Source organism: Talpa occidentalis, unplaced genomic scaffold, assembly GCF_014898055.3.
Source record: "Talpa occidentalis isolate TD23 unplaced genomic scaffold, MPIMG_talOcc4v2.1 talOcc4.8, whole genome shotgun sequence".
NCBI classification, from domain to species: domain Eukaryota; kingdom Metazoa; phylum Chordata; class Mammalia; order Eulipotyphla; family Talpidae; genus Talpa; species Talpa occidentalis.
The window spans coordinates 93,251,545-93,270,777 of record NW_023605194.1 but is presented as its reverse complement, the minus strand read 5'-3'; the positions used below and the strand labels follow the sequence as shown (position 1 = coordinate 93,270,777).

At 43.9% G+C, this 19,233-nt stretch overlaps 1 long non-coding RNA gene across 2 annotated transcripts in view; it reads right to left on the bottom strand.

Moving 5' to 3' along the window:
• The window catches only part of LOC129144985 (uncharacterized), a 162,590-nt gene extending 143,608 nt beyond the window's left edge, over positions 1-18,982 (bottom strand). For both annotated transcript variants that reach the window (XR_008549926.1, XR_008549925.1), the window contains exon 1: positions 18,865-18,982. This is a non-coding gene — a long non-coding RNA (uncharacterized LOC129144985). The remainder of the gene's footprint in view (positions 1-18,864) is intronic.
• Positions 18,983-19,233: the final 251 nt, after the last annotated feature.

Below are 19,233 nucleotides of genomic sequence, written 5' to 3'. Positions count from 1 at the left end.
ATGTAAGCAAAGTTTTACAGTGATAAGTGACTATTTCAAGGGCTAGACATTAAGGCAAGGGAGTGGGGCCTCCCTGGTGGCGTGGCAATTGAGCGCAGCTCTGTGAAGCTGTCTGCAGCCTCTGCAGTGCGGGTTTGATCCTGTGAGATACCCACATGGCTTGGCAGACCTCTCCTGTCTTACCTGCTGCTCCCCTCAACGGTGTATTTTGGTCAGTGTGCGTGTTCTGTTCCCCACTCTGTCTCTGGTGAATCCTCTCACCTTCCCGCACATCTGGCCTGTACCCAAGTTCTTGTATGCATGAATAAATAAATCTTAAAAAAAAAAAAAAAAGGCAAGGGAGTAAGCGGGCAAAAGTCCATGAGGGTAAGACTTGTTTACCTCTATAACCTTGGCACACATTACGGTATCTGGAACATAAAATGTGCTCAGCAAATGTTTGTTGAAAAAAAAGTGAATGAAGAATAATTGAACGATGAGAAATCAGAAGACTGGTATTCTCAAGGAAGCGGTGACAAGACCAGAAAACAAATTCCCTGAGGACAGGATTGAGCCTACATTCTTCTTGTGAGACCTTCACGGTTTCGCTAGATGGCTGTGGAGCTGACCAGGGAATAGCCAGTTCTGACTATCAAAAATGAGTCTAGACAGCAGGGGGCAATGCAGACCTAATACCATAGTTTTCTTGTCCAAACCCCTGGTGACTGACAGCAGGGGGCCCCCAAATGCCATTTTGCACCACAAAATACAGCATTCTCTCCCTGCACACTCCTTGATATCAAAATATCAACTAAGCATCTTTGTTTCTCAGATCTGTAGCAGAGACAATAGTTAAAAAGCCATACTAAAATCCACTCAGAAAAAATAGTAGCCTGTGTTTGGAGAAAGGAAGACAAAACATCGCTGTTGGTACTGGGTTTACTGTTAGTAATATTCCCTGCTATATCTTTCTAAGCAACTAAGGTAGTATCCCTGAGGAGCTTGAAGAATCCCTTAAGTGATTTATGTTTAATTGATAATTAATATACAGTCAGCTGTGCATAATAGCTGCAAAAAACTGAAGAATTTTCCTGAGGGGCAATGCCAAACACTGGACTATTACAGAGTATTTGGAATCAGACAGGTTAAGCTCTTGGATAATGGACTAACCCCTTCATTGTTAAATTGTGAAAAGGGGTTGAGAGTAGGAAAGAGCTGTGCCCAAGGTGAAAAAAGAAACAAAGAAAATATTTATTGATTCATTAGGCACAAATAGCGCCATATTCATTTAACCTCTACTAGGTTCTCGTAAATACCTATTTTCTCATAAGGAAGTAGTCTGAGGGAGGAATTACAACTCATTGCTCATGGTGTGGTTCTTTCATTCAACGTGTTTTAAGCTCTTATTCTGGGTCAGGCACTGTGCTAAGGAATAGGGCCACTGGGAACGTAACGTAAGACCTCCGGTAAATGGGACAGATAGACACAGAGACCTTTAGAACTGAGTGTACTGACCTAGGTGCTCGGCAGCCCCACCCAGTCAGACTTCCTTGCCAGTTTCCCCAGGATCTAAAAAGGGCAGCCCTGCCTCCTCAGCTGATAAGGCTAGAGAGCAAGACCTTCTCAGGCATTCCAATTCCATGCATTACCTGCATAGGCGAGAGGGACTAGCTGCCTCCTCTGGACTTTGTCCTAATATTGCTCAAAATAGCACCCTGATCATTAAGACACCTTAGAAAGACCACTTGGCAGAGTCAATTCCTCCCAGTGGGTGACCAGCCAAGAGGAAAAGGCTGGCAGGGGAAAAGGCTGCAGTGTGGAGTGGACAGCTAAGTATCAGCTCATTGGACTCCAAAAGGTCTTTCTCTGACTTCCAACAATTAACCCCCACAAATCTGAAAGAGCCAGTAATAGTTTAAGTCAGGAATATATATTGGGATCACACACTGTAAGAGGGGCAGCAACTGGCCTGAGTCACAGTCTTAACTGAGAGTGGTGGGTCCTGGTTTTATGGGGTTGGTGACCAGAGTGGGGTAGTGGGGAGCAGTCCCAAAGCACGGCTTAGGCTGGGCCGCACTGGGGCATGTGCAGATGTGTTTCTTCAAACGTCCCATGTCTCATTAGCATCTTTTTTTTTTTTTTAAAGATTTATTTATTTATTTGTACAAGCACTGGGTACAGTCAGAAGCGCGGGAGGATGAGAGAATTCACCGAGCCAGAGCGGGGAGCAGAGCAGGCAGAAGGACCGAAGTACATTGCTGAGAGGAGCAGCGGGCGGCAGGAGAGGTCTGCACGCCATGTGGGACCCTCCTCCGTGGGCCGGGGAGCAGCCGGGGATCGAACCAGCACTGCAGAGGCTGCGGGCAGCTTCGCAACCCAGCGTTCAACCGTTGTGCCACTGGGGAGGCCCTCATTAGCATCTTTTTAAAAAAAAAAGATTTATTTATTTATGCATACAAGAGCTGGGGTACAGGCCAGAGATGCAGGGGGTGAGAGGATCCACCAGAGACAGAGAGGGGAGCAGAACAGGCAGATTGACCGAAGTACACTGCTGAGGGGAGCAGCAGGCGAGACAGGAGGGGTCTGCTGCGCCATGTGGGTTGCTCCCTGGCTGGCAGGGGATCGAACTCGTGCTGCAGAGGCTGCGGATTGCTTCGTAAGGTGGTGCTTACGTAAAGTGGGCTCCTTGCGCCACCAGGGAGGCCCCTCATTAGCATCTTAAGTGTCCACCCAAGGGTGAGTATTTTGGCATGCTCCTGAGTCCTCCATCACTTTTAGGTTAGTCCTCTGCCACCTGCATCTGCACGTAGCCATCAGGTTTCAGCCAGTCCCAGAGCCACTGCACAAAAGCAGGAAATTTCTGCAGCATGGAGGGTCTGTTTTTCACTGGTCAGCTGGCCAGGTTTTGTGGAATTCCTACTATTTGGCATGGGGACTCAACAGTAGGGCTAGACAAGCAAGGCCTGTGACAAGGTCTGTCTGAATCTAGACTCCTTGTTACCCTGACCATCCCTTAATTATGTAGACCTTTATTTTTTCCATATTCAAGGTAATGATTATTTTGAGACTTAAATACAGAAATATAAGGGTATAGAATATTTAGCCAAGAGTTGTTGGCTTCAATAAATGCGAGCTAAAAAAAAAAAAAAAAAAAAAAAAAAAAAAATTCCCAAAAATCTCAGGACCAGTGAAGAGCTCATTTTTGAAGCAAATTGGTGATGGTCCCAGTAAGCAGCAGTTTTCAGCAAGAAAAATCAGGTATCCCATCCCTGTGAAAGGGTGGGAAAGTATCATTCCCTGAGGCATGAGGCTGGGGTAGGGGAAGTGTGGACAGGAACAAGAGGGAAAGGATAACCCAAATGCTCATCACCAAAACTATTTTAAAATCACTCCTCTCTCTATACCCTTTGGTGGCTCTCACTTGTCTAAATCTGAACACCCCCTTGACTTGACCCGATCTAATTTCACTCAACTCCCACCCTGATTTCTCTCTCTTCACATATATCTTTTCCCACCTATGGACTGTCCTGCTCATCAGTATCTGAATCGGCCTACAACGCCCCCATTTGGTGTGTGCTGAAAATGAGCCCTCCAGTCCCTGAGGTTGCTTCTCACCTTCACTTGGGCCAGCATGGATGTCTCCCCTCCCCAAACTCAACATCGCCTTCTAGTGTCACTCTAGTGTCCATGCAACTAGATTGTTAGCTCCCCAGGGATAAGAAAAGTGTAATGAGTATTTGAAAGAAATTTACCTAGTTCTTAGGAATGTCAAAGACATAGAAGATGGGTCCAACCGTTTTTTTCTTCAATGCACAAAAGGATCCTCATTGTGGTGTCAGGGAAGTAACCTAGAAGCTAGGCACTGCCACTTGATTCTTTGTACCAGTGCTCCTTGGCTGTGTCCTTGAGCATGATTGGATTCCTCTGCTGGGAACTGTTTCCCTATCTATAAGTGGAACTTTAATTAAAGAGACGCTAAGGCCTCTCTCACCTATAACATTCCCTGAGTGCTTTACAAGTATGGTTTCAATCCTTTTCATTCTCCCTATAGCATTTCCATTGAGGATAGTGAGTGCCTCTGACCCCTTACGAATAACAATAGTATTTAGAAAAGGGAGCTGAGGCCATTTAGTTTATACAAGAGAGCAAAAAGAGAGCCAGTTAGCAAAGGCATAATAGGTGTATTTTGGAGGTTGGCTCAGACACTTGGGCCACACTGTGTGTCAGATCTGGTGTGTCTCCTGTGATCTGATGAGCAGATGTAGGCTGGGATTTGCAGGAGATGAAGTTTTATGAGATGAACCTGAGTAGCCTCAGAAATAGCTATGGAAAAGATGAATTTTCATCTTGATGAAGCCTGATTGCAACATTCAAGGAATAGACCATGCTTGTTTTCTCTGCCCTCCATCTATTGTCCTCACTTTTCTGTTGATGATAATGGTGAGACTTTATGAAAGATCTACCTTTCCATCGACCTTACGTGGGAAGCATTCTAGTCTAATGTTAAATTTGAAGAAATCAGTTGAGTGGGGAAGTAAATCGCTCAATGTCACAGAATTAAAAAGTTCAAAGCCAAGAACTAGCCCCAAGTTTGTCAATTCCCAAACTCCCAACATTTTTCACCATGTCATATAGTCCCTGCCATGATTGACTTGTCCCCTAAACCCTGCCGAGATCTTATTCCAGAAATAAGAGCAAGAGAAGAAAAATACTCTGCACAGAGCAAAATTTGTACTGCAGTCACAAGGCTGTTAAGAAAATGAAACGTGGGCCTCCCTGGTGGCTCAGGAGTTAAAGACACAGCGATGTATTTAACCAGTTAGCCTTTGCTAACTGGCTCTTTTCCTGCTCTCTAGTATAAACTAAATGGCCTCAGCTCCCTTTTTAAATACTATTTTCTATTCATAAAGGGAAAGAGGCACTCACTATCCTCAAAGGAAATGCTATAGGGTGAATGAAAAGGTTTGAAAAATACTTGTCAAGTACTCAGGTTATGTTGCCAGCCACTGCAGCACGAGTTTGATCCCTGGCCAGGGAACTGACACACACAACGCAGCAGACCTCTCCTGTCTCTTCCACAGCTCCCCTTAGCAGTGTATTTCAGCAGATCCGCCTGTTCTGCTCCCCACTCTGCCTCTGGTGAATTCTCTCATTCCCCGCACTTCTGGCCTACACCCCAGTAGGCGTAGTTATAAATATATAAATCTTTTAAAAAGTTAAAGAAAATGGAACAGGAGTCTCTTGGTATGGTCACTCCATAAGCACTGTCCATAACCACTAGCCTGGGCTGGATCCACCTCACCCCAAATTCTGTCCTTCTGGAAAGTTGTATGATTCCAGTTAACTAAAGATACATTAGTGATTGCAAAAACCTAGAACCCCTATCTGAAGCTTCATAACATATGGTTTCAGTCCCTACTCCCAAACTGAATGTATCCAGAGAATCACTACACAGTGCACACATCTACAAGGAAATACAGGATTTGATCCCCAGCCCAAGGGAACTTAACATCTAGGCAACATAAAAACACGTACAATATGTCAATGCTGAACTTTGTGGTACCACCTTACAGTACAGAGAGAATGAGAAAACAAAATCCCGAAGGACTAGAGGAGAAAGAGAAGAGTTTGCAGAACTGAGGAAGTTTGAATTGAATCTGAAAGTAAAAAGCATTTGGCCCATAGAAGTAAGGGCCATTTTAGTGAAACCAGCAAGAGCAAAAGCTTGGGTGGGAGGAATGAGCAGGCTTTTGTAGAGGACAGTGAGAAGATAAACCTCTGGGGTCTGGGGCCTAGGAGGAGGAGGATGTGATGGTCCACAATAGTTACAAAGTCAGAAGCAAGTCAAAGGGAGACATTTCGTAGCCAGGCCCAGCTACCCTTTCATGTCACTTTCTACAAGATCCAGTCTTCTACGATTTTCAGCCATGCCCCTCTACCCACACAAGACCAACAGACAGAAAGCAGATAGGCAGGCATACAGACATATGCCTGTATGTGTGTGCATCCACAAACACCACACACACATACACACACGCACGCACGCACACACACCCTACTTTGTGTTTATTCCTGTCAGAAATCAGCCTGTGAAATTGTTGTGAATTCCAGAGTTGGGTGGGGAGGGCCAAGATAGCAGATTGTTGAAACTCTAATTACATATCTTTGAGGTGGAAATTTAGTAAAACCACAGACTTGGAACAACATAAAAGTGCATAAAACAGTCTCATCCGTTCATTATGCAAAGGAATTGCTCATTTATAGAATTTGGATTTCAGTAGAGTTTATAAAGCAACAAGATGGGGCTTTATGGCATCCCATAAGCACCAGCATGTTCTTGTCATAAAGAGCACACTTGTTGGCTATAACCTGACCTATGCATGCGCCCCTCCCAGCACCCCACCCCCCAAGGATGGCCCCTCAGTGCCACCCACTGCCAAGAAGAGAAATGACAAGGACCAAGGGAAGCTTGCTGAGAACAACTGCCCATTACAGTCTGAGATCACTGAGAAGAAGCTCCACCAAAGAGCCATTTAGCATGAGAAAAAAGTCAATCAAATAATGTAAACATTGTCACATTATGAACAAAGAAAAGGGAGATGATATGTAGTGATTGCCTTGTGCACTAACAGAGTCATCTATTCATGATTCAAGGAATTAACTAAAAGCTGGAACCTGGATGCCCCATTTAAAAATATAAAATTCTAGCTTTGCAGTTTACTGTGAGCCATTATGAACTAGGTTTTGAATCTAACTCACCTTGCTACTCCCTTATTTTATTATCAACTTCTTTTTCCTTTATATTAAATTGTTCTGGGAATAAAATAAAAGAGCATTTCCTAGAGTATGGGCTTGTGGAAGAGTTCATCAAAAAACAAACAAACAGTTTGCTGGTTAAATACATTTGTGAAATGTCAAATTAAATTCACACTCCATACCAGTCCCCTTGGACTATATAGTGAAAATTAACATCAATGTGTTAACCACTCTGAGAAGTCTGGCAATCAAGAAATTTAAATTTGTTTAAGTAATCATGATAGCTGATTCTTTGTTTTGTTTTTATTTGCAAAAAAGTTCTATTATCATCCTGCAGAACAAATGCTTTATGAAGCCAGCTTTGGGAAATAATGTTCTTTTGGTTGGTTTTTCAGTTTCTCTCTTTGACAATAAATTTGAAAATTGTTCAGTAATATTTCAAGACCTGTTGCTTCATTCTTTTGTTTTCACCCAGCCTGGTAAGTTCTGTCCTAATCCTCTTATATAGAGTTACTCATAAAGAGATTTGATTACCAGGTTTCTGGGTGGAACCAGGGGACTCTTGAACTATAGATTCTCTGGGACTTAAAAAAAAACATGTCCTTTTTTAAGGACATGGAATCAGAGTGCTGTGTTCAGTCACACCTGAGTAACAAAGAGTCAACATATCAAAATGCCCTGTGCTGATGTTTGTTAAAAACAATGGTAAAACAGAAACAACCTAGAAGCCCATCCACAGATCAATAGACAAGCAAACTACAGTATACCCATACAATGCAATGTTACTTGTCAATCAAATGGAATGAACTATCATGTAGACAACAACAGGAATCATTATACTGAGTAAAAGAAGAGTAAATACTGTATGATTCATTCACATAAAGCTCTAGGAAATGCAGACAAATATATAGTGACAGAAAGCAGACCAATGGTTGCTTGGCCTGGAAGCAGAGGGAAAGGTAGGACACCAGGCAATCTTTGGGAGTGACTGATGGAAATGTTAGGTATTTTGATTGTGGTAACGGCTTTATGGGTGTATACATAGTCAAAACTCATTAAACGGTGTAGTTGAATATGTGTAATTTATTGCATATGAGCAATATCTCAAAGGAGTTGCACAAATTGAAATAAAAATTTTCTCGGAAAAAAAAATGATAAGCAATTTGTGCCTGACTTGCCTTTGATTAATGCTCCTGATCATCAATGATTTTTAGAAAATCAAAGTTTTTAAGTAGGGCCTCCCTGGTGGCGCAGGCGTTAAAGACAGCACTATCAAGTTATCGCCTGCCACTGCAGCATGAGTTCGATCCCCGGCTGGCCAGAGAGCAGCCCACATGGCACAGCAGACCTCTCCTGCCTCATCAGCTGCTCCCCTCAGCAGTGTATTTCAATAGATCTGCCTGCCTGTTCTTCTCACCACTCTCTCTGGTGAATCCTCTGACACCCCGCACCTCTGGCTTACACCCCAGTTCTTGAATGCATAAATAAATTTTTTTTAAAAAGGGGAAAAAAAAACAAAGTTTATAAGCAAGTGAATGAATGAGGTCAGGACATAATGAACTTCATTTCTAGGCTTTGCCATTCATTTCTCCTTACAGATCATGCAGGCAAAGGTAACTATTGTCTTTCATTATTTTCTCATCAATGAAAGAAGGCTTGAAAGAATTTTATCTGGTTCCTAGAAGTATCAAGAACGCTAATGAAGGGGCCTGTCCAATGACTTCTCTTTGAAAATGAGGTTTTACCAGAGCTGGTGTGGTCAAGAGACTGAACTGGATTGGGCCTCTCCAGCCACTCCCTGGTTTACCCACTGACTGTCACCCACTGGTTTGGTCAGTTTGTCTCTTTCTTTGAAGAATCAGACATGTCAAGATATAACAGATTGAAAGGATTAAAATTACAGCTCCGTTTAGGGAAATTATGGCAGGAAAAATCTCTTCATTCCTAAGGTAAGAAGGTGTAAAATCCTAATTCTGACATTTTATGATTCTATGAATTTATTTTTGCAAGTAAAAATGACACTGAGTGGGTGTTTAAATTTGAGAAAGAGGAAAGAAAGCTGGAACAGCCTCATGGAGCTGGTCTACAGTGTCAGACAGACCTTTGCTTCACCCTTAGATGAATCGTTGACAAGTCACGTGAGCTAATCCACAGCTCTGAGCGTCCTTTTCAAGCTAGAGTTAATAGTAATTACCACACATTTATTCTCAAAAGTCAATAAAAAATACATAAAATCCCCTGCATAATGCCATGTACATTAGAGGCAAATGTCAGTTCCTTCCCCAACTTTCAGAGACAAATAGCCTATTAAATATTTTGTTAAAAGGAAGCCTATAAATTCACTGGCAAATACAGGTCAATCTGGCAAATCCTAAATCCTCAGAACTGATTTAATGACAAAACCTAAGCCCTACCAGAAATATGAGGCTCTAGAACTCTCTTTGTTTAACTGATGCACACATGGCATTTTCCCTGGTGACCACTGCCCCTGGGAGTTACCCCACAAATGAAGCAAGACCTTTTTTCCAGCCATGGGATTCTTTTCCTTCCACCTAACCTTTCCTAACTCCATATGCTGCTCTGGCATTTTGACCTCTTCTGTCTACTATCCTCTCTCCAACTTCAATTGTTTCAAGGCCTAAGGCATGTTCAGAAGTCAGGATAGTGAAAGCAAATAGATGGTAACAAACGAGGAGACAAGGCTTGGTGTGTCCTAGTGAGTTAAGTCTATTAGTTGGAAGACTTCTCAGAGTGTATGTTGGTTTCCTGTGGCTACAGTCACAAAGTACCACAAACCTGGTGGCTTAAAATCAGAGGAATATATTCTGTCACTGCCATGGAGGTTACAAGTCTGAAGTCAAGTTGTCAGCAGACCTTGTTCTCTCTGATGATTCTAGAAGAATCCACCCTCACCTCTTGCAATTTCTGGTGCTTGCCAGCAATCTTTGACTTCCCTTGGCTATAAAATGCACTATTCTCGCCTCTGCCTCCATGGTTCACATGGTCTACTATCCCTTTCTTCTTACAAGGACAACAGTCAGGTGTCCTTATAAGAAGCAAGATTAGGGCTCACTAACCCAGTATGATCCCATCTTAACTTGATTATATCTGCAGAGACACTATTTCCAAATAAGGTCACATTTTGACATATAAGTTAACATTAATTTGGGAGGGGACACTACTCAAGTCATTGTAGGGTCCCCAGGGTCCAATATATGAAGAGAATAAATCCCAGAAATTAAAATCAGTTGGTCTAGTTTATATGAGTCTTTTGCTCCTATATCCCAGGTGATTTCTAGGGCTTCTCTCTCCCAGGAGCATCAATTTGACTCCAAGCAGAGGGTGGGGAAAGGGTAAGCCTTCTGTACTGAACTAGGCTTATAATAATAATAGCCACTGTGAACTGGACTTTAGAGGCATGATCTCTAATCTCTACAACAATAGTTAACATAATCCAAGAGCTTACTATAGGCCAGCCACAATTCTTAGCACTTAAATCATGTATTAAGTTAATTAATCCTCCCAACAAGCTGAGGTCTGTCTGATCCAAACCCCAGACCTTCTTCCAGCACGAGGCAGCTTAAAATGTGAACTGAAAGGGATAATATCACTTTAGACTCCCTTCCACCCCCACCAAAGGCCTATGAATAACTTATAGCTCAGTTGGAATTTGAAAATATCCACATAGGCTGAGAATAGGGTAACCACAGGGACAGCTGCCTATCCAAGTCAGCTGCTAGCCAATTAGCTGGGAACCTCCCAAAGTCAAATCTTCAGATGTGCCTGCAGATTAAGACAAGGAATGGTCAATTAAACCCATTCTAGCTGATTGCTATGGTTTCTGGCCAGGGGTAGCTGACAGATGTGAGTGGCAGTCTCTGTTGGTCAGATGCAGATGTGGGACAAATCTCTTTGGCATGATGCCACTCTGAACTAGGAGGGGCAGAGAGGAGAGCATCTCAGGCCATCCAAGTGAACAGCTTGGCTGTGTAGGATTGCTGCTTGCATCCCAGCGGCACTGGCTCACCACTCATTACACACTAGGGGACAGTGGGCAGTAATTAACAATTACCCAATGGCATCAATTAAAGCCAAGTGGGATGTATTGACTTTCAGAGAGGAGTGGAGAGGATGGGAAAGCTAATATCTTCCTGGGGTTTTGGAAATAGAAAGTGCTTGGGGAGTCCATAGGAATAATAATAATAATAATAAAATCCTGAAATTCCTTTGCCTTTGATGCTCACTTTGTAATGAATGTTCTTATTTGAGAAAAGACATATGTGAAGAGTTCCAGCTCTAGAGAGGATTTATTTTGAGGTCACACCCTGGGTTGCTGGACCAGGTTTGTAGAGGAGTCTGAACAGACTGCTTCTGCTGTCTTCTTGGCACTCTGAGGGCACAGAAGTGCTGCTCTCCCTTGCAGCACACTAAGGAAGCAACACAAAAGCACTGCCCTTGAGACGTGTGACCCCCAGATGACTCTGCCCCTCCTTACTGTGTGACTTTGGACAAATCCTTCCATTGCGCTGTGTTTGAGATTCCTCACTTCTCAAGTAAGGACATATATATCTGATATTTTCCATGGGCAATTGTTGAGTCCCAAATAGGACAATATACACAGAATCTATTTTGAAAAGCAGTTTGATAGTGAGGACAGAAAATACCGAGAACTAATCACCACCAAGAACTGCTCAGCCACCAACTAACTAGCTCTGAGAAATTAGGAAAGTCACGAAATTCTCAAAGAGCACTGTAGCCTTAGTTCATGAGTTTTTGACAAATCTAACCAAAGTGATGGAGCCAAGACCCCAGAAAAAAAAATGTCCAAGGAAGCAAGAATGTTTATCTATGAACTCAGAAGCAGTCTAAGTAGGCCTACAGTGAAAAGTGCTTGCCCTCACGAGCAGGAGAATGGCGGCCTCCACACTCAGGGGTGACCTTGAGAAATGACATCTCAGTGTCCCTGAGGAATATTCCTGCAGATTGAAGGTGAGAAAATACATTGCTTCTTATAATTATTAGTATCACCATACTAGTAATACTGCATATGGTCTATTTCTCAACTTAAGCGCTTCCTGCAGCACTTTCCCTAGCATGTTCTATGCTGTGGTTAATCTTCTCCGGTTTACCTTTCCATATGTTCCCATCTACTTCCTGTCTTTCTGAAACTCAAGAATCTCTGGGCACAGAAAATGACCCCTGCTGGTGTGAGCGCATTACACATTGACTTCCTTTTTACATCTTTGATGTCATTTCAGTAGCATTTGGAATGCAGAGAAGGCAAACACATGAGCTCAGGCTTGAGCCAGAAGTTTGGATTATATAAATCTCTACCTACTCCACTCTGGGAATGTCACAGGGAAGCACTCCTTGGTTTACTTTTGCAGTGTCACATCAGATCATCTACCTAGTTGCCCATCAGCAGCCCCTCAATGCCAGTGTCCATGCCAGGCACTATTCCAACCACCGTGATCCTAGACAGGAGCCAGGGTCTCCACTAACATGAGTGGGAATGCCTCAGCGTCACAGGAGCCTTTCTCAACAGCATACTTGTCCCACACCCCACTGTGGCTGAGATAACTGGTCACTCACTTGGGAGACCATGTGGTGTCTGCTGTTTAAGCAGGTGTGAGCAGTGACGTTATGCCCAGGATTGTGAGCATGCACCCAGAGGCAGTTCAGCATGATGGTCAAAAAGGCAGCACTGGAGGTAATCACTAGCTTGAAATCATACAAGTTCCTTAACCTTCAATGGATAATAAGTAACCTCCAATAGTCATAATTCACATAGCTGCTATCAAGATTAGATGAATTAATACATATGAAGGAAAGTTTAGAATAGTGTTTCGTAAGCATAGTAAACAATACACATGAGTTATTTAAGGATGGGGATAAAGGTGTTATGGACTAAATGTTTGTATCTCCCTAAAGTTCATTTGTAAAGTCCTACACCCAATGTGATGAAGATTGGAAAATTTGGAGGTAGGGTCTTCAGGGGGTAATTAAGTTTAGATGAAGCTGTGAGGGTGCAGTTCTTGTGATGGAATTAGTGGCCTGATGAAAAGAATAGATCAGAGCAACTCATTTCTTCTTAACCTCATCCTTCTTTTTTTTTACTTCACTCCCTACTTCTGCACCTTCTCCTTCTCTTCCTCCTTTTTCCCTCTCCCTTTCTCTCAAGCCCCATTTGAACAAAGTCAGCAGGTATCCTCTATTAGCCAAGGACAGAATCCTCACTGGGAACAGAATCTGCAGGTATCTTAATCTTAGACTTTCCACTTCCCAATCAAGAACTGTGAGAAATAAGCTTATTGTGTGAGCCACCCAGTCTATGACATTTTGTTATAACAGCCCACACTGACTAATGCACAAGGGTATAGTGGGCCGAGATCTCCAAAGGGAGAGCCAATAAGGGGTGTGTGTGTGTGTGTGTGTCTGTGTGTTTGTGTGTGTGTGTCTGTTAAGGTATTAGCTTGTGTGATTGCAGAGGCTGGCAAGTCTGTCCTGGAAGGCAGCCTGGGGACTCAGGAAGAGTTCATGTTTCAGTTCAAGTCTGAAAGCAGTCTAAAGGCAGAAACACCTCTTCGTCAGGGATCTTAATCTGTTTTCTCTTAAGACCTTCAACTGATTGGATGAGGCCCACCACATGCTGGAGGGTAAGCTGCTTTATCAAAGTTCACTGATTTAAGTCAATCTCCTCGAAAAACTACCTTGAAAGTTGCATCTAAACTGGAGTTTGGGCAACTATCTAGGTGCTCCGGTCTGACCACATTGACACATACTGACATAGAATTAATTATCACAGCGAGACTGAGGTAAGTGCTGTAGAATCACATGTGCTCACCCAGGTATACTTTCTCAGTGGCAGACAAAATACACACCATATACTTACACTGTCATAAAGACCAGTGTTCGCTCTGGAGCCAGGGGCTCTTGTGTCTAGATCTGCTGAGGGTAATTGCTGAGAGTTGTGCAGGCCCATGTCATTAGCACATTGGAGCAGCAGGTCTCCAGAAGCCAGATGGCAAGTGCCCGCTGTGGGAGCAAATGCAGACTTGGGCCTTAGACCTTGAACGGGGTCCAGGAGGCTGCCCCTCAGTTTCCGCCATCCTAATAATTATGCTTTCCAGTTGGTACTTTGCCTACATTACATCCTTTGGCCTGTATGCCTATGGGAAGGGGAAGACTGGTTAGGGTTTCTCAAGCCCATTTCACAAAAGCATAAAACTTTGGGCTACACAGCCATGAAGTACAGAAAGTAGACTAGACTTTTGCTTCTCTGGACCTTTTTCAGGGCAATTTTCCACTATAACAAAGTGCCCTCTGAGTCCACAAACAGGCTCAGCCAGTGATGTTGTGGGAAGAGACCCCCCCAATGGACTAAGAGGAAGCAGGAAAGGTTAATATTATCTCAGGTACCCACCTGAGTCTCACTTCTTCATATGCAAATGACACATCTAGACCATAGTTTCCAAAGAATGGAAACCTTATCTCTTCCCACCTAATATACAGCCTGTCTAGCATGTTAAGTGATAAGCTTTAGTAAATGCTTGTTGAACTAAGTGGGTGGTAATGGACTGTATTAGTTTGCTGGGGCTGCCATAACAAACTTAAGAAGTAGCACAGACTGGTAGTTAACAGCAGACATCCAGTTTCTCACAACTCTGGAGGTTCAAAGACCAAGATGAAGGTGTCTGCAGGGCTGGTTCCTTCTGGGGAATTTCTTCTGGAGGCTGATGACCATCTTCATGTGTCCTTACTTGGTCTCTCCTGTGTGTGTGTCTGTGTCCGAGTCTCTTCTTCTAAGGACATCAGTCATATGGGTTTAAGGCCTAACCTAGTGACCTCATTTTAATTTAATTACCTCATTAAGTTCCCGTCTTCAAGTACAGTCACATTTTGAGGTACTATGAAGACTGAGGTTTTCAATATATAAATTTGGGGTGGTCATAAATCAGTCCCTTCAAGGACATCATGTCTTCTGGAGTCATTCCAGCTCTGACATTTCTCCAGAGGTGAGTCAGGATTTGGGCTAGGTTTCCTCCTCATGTCCTGGTGAAAATGAACATTGTAAACTCAACAATAAAAAAAAAAAACAGGGCCTCCCTGGTGGCTCAAGGGGTTAAGCACCACACTATGAAGCAATCTGCAGCCTCTGCAGCATGAGTTCGATCCCCGGATGGCCAGAGAGCAACCCACATGGTGCAGCAGACCTCTCCTGTCTCGCCCACTGCTCCCCTTGTTATAGAGCAACCCCGATATTAAACGGGTTCCTGGCTGTGGGTCCTCACCCGCGCGCTTTAAAGGGACTTATGAATACTCTACTACAGACACACGCAAAAGGGTTAATAAAAGGTTTATTTACAAGAGAAAAAGAAATAAGGAAAATGTACAACTCAGGGAGAAAATAGGGAAATAAAGTCTTTAATGCGTCCTACCCGATCCGACGACCTGGAAACCCCAAAGTCACTCTCAGAGCTAGACGGACGCCGCAAGCTGGCCGAGGGCCCCAAAATGGAGAGAGAGCCCCCAAAGCCCACGTGTCTGCCTTTTGTATCCACCTGGCTGCTTAACCCCACCCTCAGGTCCCAGCCACCTTCCCTTTGGTGGTGATGGGATTTGGAGTTCCCAGTGTCTTTGGCTTTGACCTGGGGTGGGGGTGGAGTCCACAAAGCCTGTATGGAATTTGCTTTGGGACTGCCTTTTCCCCCTAACACCCTCAGCAGTGTATTTCAGTCAGTCTGCCTGTTCTGTTCCTTACTCTGTTTCTGGTGAATACTTTCACCCTCCCCCGACCCCCCCCCCCACCTCTGGCCTATACCCCAGCTCTTGTATGCATAAATAAATCTAAAAAATATATATTTTTTTAAAAAAATAAAAATAAAAAATGACCAAAGTCCTTAACAGACACCTTATCAAAGAAGTTAGACAGATATATACCAATAAGCATAGGAAAGGATGTACTATATCATGTCATCAAAAAATTCGAATTAAAAGAGCAATGAGATATCACTATATACCTATTGGTCAAAATCTAGAACACCAAATGCTGATTGACGGAGGATAGGAATAGAAAAAAAAAAAAAATGAAAAAGGAAGTGCATGAGACCAGAAACCTGGCTCACACAAGGAGGTGGGGGTAGAAGAGATTGGCATAACCATTGACACAGTTGTGGAAACTAAGATCCTTAGGCGCAAATGACACAGCTATGGAAACCAAGATCCTTAGGTGCCAACACCTAGATTACAAAGCATAACATCCAAGCAGGTATCAGAGCACACATCCAAAGGTAAAGATATGGAGATGGAGCCCATTGTGGAATTGTTAGGGGGGAAAGGATGTCCTAAAGCTATTTCCATACAGGCTTTGTGGACTCCACCCCCACTCCAGACCAAAGCCATCAGGACATTAGGAAAGACAAATCCCATCACCACCAAAGGGAAGGTTGCTGGAACCTGAGGGTGGGGTTAAGCAGCCAGGTTTGGTATAAAACTAGACACGTGGGCTTTGGGGGGGGGGGGGCCTTTTGGCTCTCCGCCAGCTCTCAGAGTGCCATTGGGTTTCCAGGTCGGTGGATCGGGTAGGACACATTTAAGACTTTATTTCCCTATTTTCTCCCTGAGTTGTACATTTCCTCACTTCCCTTTCCCTTGTAAATAAACCTTTTATTAACCTTTCGTGTGTGCCTGCAGTGGAGTATTAATAAGTCCCTTTGAAGCGCGTGGGTGAGGACCCACAGCCAGGCAACCCGTTTTATATCGGGGCTGCTCAGTAACAGAATCTCCGGTCCCTTTCAGATTCTGCAGTTATCCGAAATCAGAAACTAACTCGAAGGCTCACAAGGAGTGAGCCCCTCCCAAACAGAAGACTATATCAGTGCAGTCTCTACCCTGTCTGGGGGGGTGGGGGTGGGCGGGATGCGGCGGGCAGCAAGCTCACTGCCCACCTGGGACTATGAAGGTGCTTCATTTCACCAACTCTCTCCCTCTACAGGGCAGCAACTTCCCTGCCTGCCTGTGACTTATACCATGCTGGGACTTCTCTTCACTGATCTCCCTCAGCAGAGGCAGCTCTCAAGGCAGCCCACCTGCAACCATGCAGGCCTCTCTTAGCAAACCTGTCCCTTTTGGGGCAGCTCTTTCTGCCTGCTTGTGTCTATGCACGTGTCCTTTATTCTTCTGTCCCTTCCCAAATAAACCTGCCCTTTAGGGCCTCCCTGGTGGCGCAAAGGGTTAAGACGCAACCTATGAAGCTATCCGCAGCCTCTGCAGCACAAGTTCAGTCCCTAGCCAGGGAGCTTACCCACATGGCACAGCAGACCTCTCCTGTCTCACCAACACCAACTGCTCCCCTTAGCAGTGTACTTCAGTCAATTTGCCTATTCTGTTCCCCACTCTGTCTCTGGTGAATCCTCTCACACCCCACCCCCCACACCTCTGGCCTGTACCCCAGTTCTTGAAGGCGTAAATAAATAAATCTTAAAAAAAAAAAAAAAAACCTGCCCTTTAAATATAACTAATGTCTCTATCTTGTGGAGAAACTCGCCTGGGGAACGCGTACCACATGTCGCTAGATTTGGTTTTCGTTCACTTAGTAATACTGAATAATATATCCTATTGTCTGGATGTACCACATTTTATTTATCCAATCTCCTGCTGAAAGACATCCTGGTTGCTTCCAAGGTTTGAAATTATGAATAAAACATCTATAAATACATATGTGCAGGTTTTTGTGTGGCCATAAAGTTTCAGTACATATGGGTAAATATCAAGGAGTATATGGTAAAAATATGTTAAGTTTTATAAGAAACCACCCATATGTATTCCAAAGTGACTACCATTTTGCACTTCTACCAGCACATATGAAAAGGCTACATGACTGTGTGACTCCAGCTATGTGATATTTTGGGAAGGCAACACTGTCAAAGTGTAACAGGGTGGTCCCCAGGAAAGGGGGAGGTTCCAGATTTCCTGGAACAGAACCTGAAAAAAGCAAAAATCAAAATATCTGCAATTAACTTTCAATTAAAAGGAGTCATGTCCTTACTTCTGTTAGCCACAAATTGCATAGACAAAATTCACAGTTGCAAATCCTTTCAGACTCAGACAAAACCTTTTTAATTTTTCTGATCCAGACTTTGCAAAAATTCAAGTTATCTCCAAGAATCCTTCAAGGCTACCAGCAATTACCAGTTACTGCTTAAGGTTACTCTGTTGTTAACACCCAGGCATACATTTGCTAATTTAAACACAGCTGCTCCATAGTTGACTTGCAAAACCCCTCAGGCAGAGGTCAGGAAATGGTAGAAGTCAAAGCAGCATATCACTGAAGAATCATTATTGCTAATGAGACAGCAGAGATCACAAAAAGAAAAAAAAGGTCCAAAATCTTAGCAACAAGAACTTTGAGTTTTGCAAGAGCCCTCCAAGTGGCCTCAGCTGCCGTCTTTGACCTGGCCACATGGTCCAATGTACTACCTAATCTTTTGAGTAAAACTGCTGCACAGAACAATTTCCACAAAATCAAATCTATTGGCAAGTCACTACAAACAAATTACACACAGACACACCGAATCTTCACAAAGCCCAAGCCAGTTTTTCAGCAGCAAATCTACATGAAACAAGCACACTAGAGAAACCAAAAATCACATTGTGCTTATGGTAGCCAATGCCATAGGGAAGACCAATTTCCCCATGGGGCTGACTAACCATGGATGGCTCTATCTTGAATCACATTGGGCACCAAATTTGTTACTGGGCAGGGAGAGGGGCAGCCCAGACCCCGCAAATCTACCTGTTCTAAATAGGTTCTGCCATCCGCTGCATCAACACAAAACATATGAGACTTTAATGGGAAGGAACTTTAATACAATTAGGAAATAATACAGGAAAGGCAAAGAGTCTAGTATCTAAATGAAGCACCCAAAGTTACCCATCCCCTCGTGGGTACAAGTTCACCCAAATGGGATTGGCCCACAGCAAGGCCCCAAAGTCTGTCACAAGTCTAAAGCACCTTCCAGGGGGGACCCACAGAAAAGGATCAGAAACAACCAGGCAAGTGTGGAAGGAAAAGAGCAAAATCAAAATCAAGACAAAAATTGCCATGTCACCTCCCCACAGGTCTCTCACCCACATCTGTGTCAACCAGTTCACAACCAAAAGGCAAGTGTAGTTTCGTCACATGTCTCTCAGATCCATGTGCCTTCTCCAGGTCTCCTGGCTCTCCATTCTGCTTCCTTCCTTCTCAGTCTCCTCTGCAGCTTCTTCTCCTCCCTGCTCAGCTCCACCCTCTTTTTGGGTGGGCAGGAAACCTGGAACCTCCCCCTTTCCTGGGGACCATCCTGTTACAATTAACAAAAGGAGCCAAGCAGCTGCTATTGCCCAAGGTGTGGCTGGGTTGGTTGGTCTATGCTACCACTTCAGCAGTGTGGTTTGAGGGCAGCCCCAGCACATGCAGCTTGTGGATCAGTCCCAAGCTCTGGTGGCATCGGCCCGGGC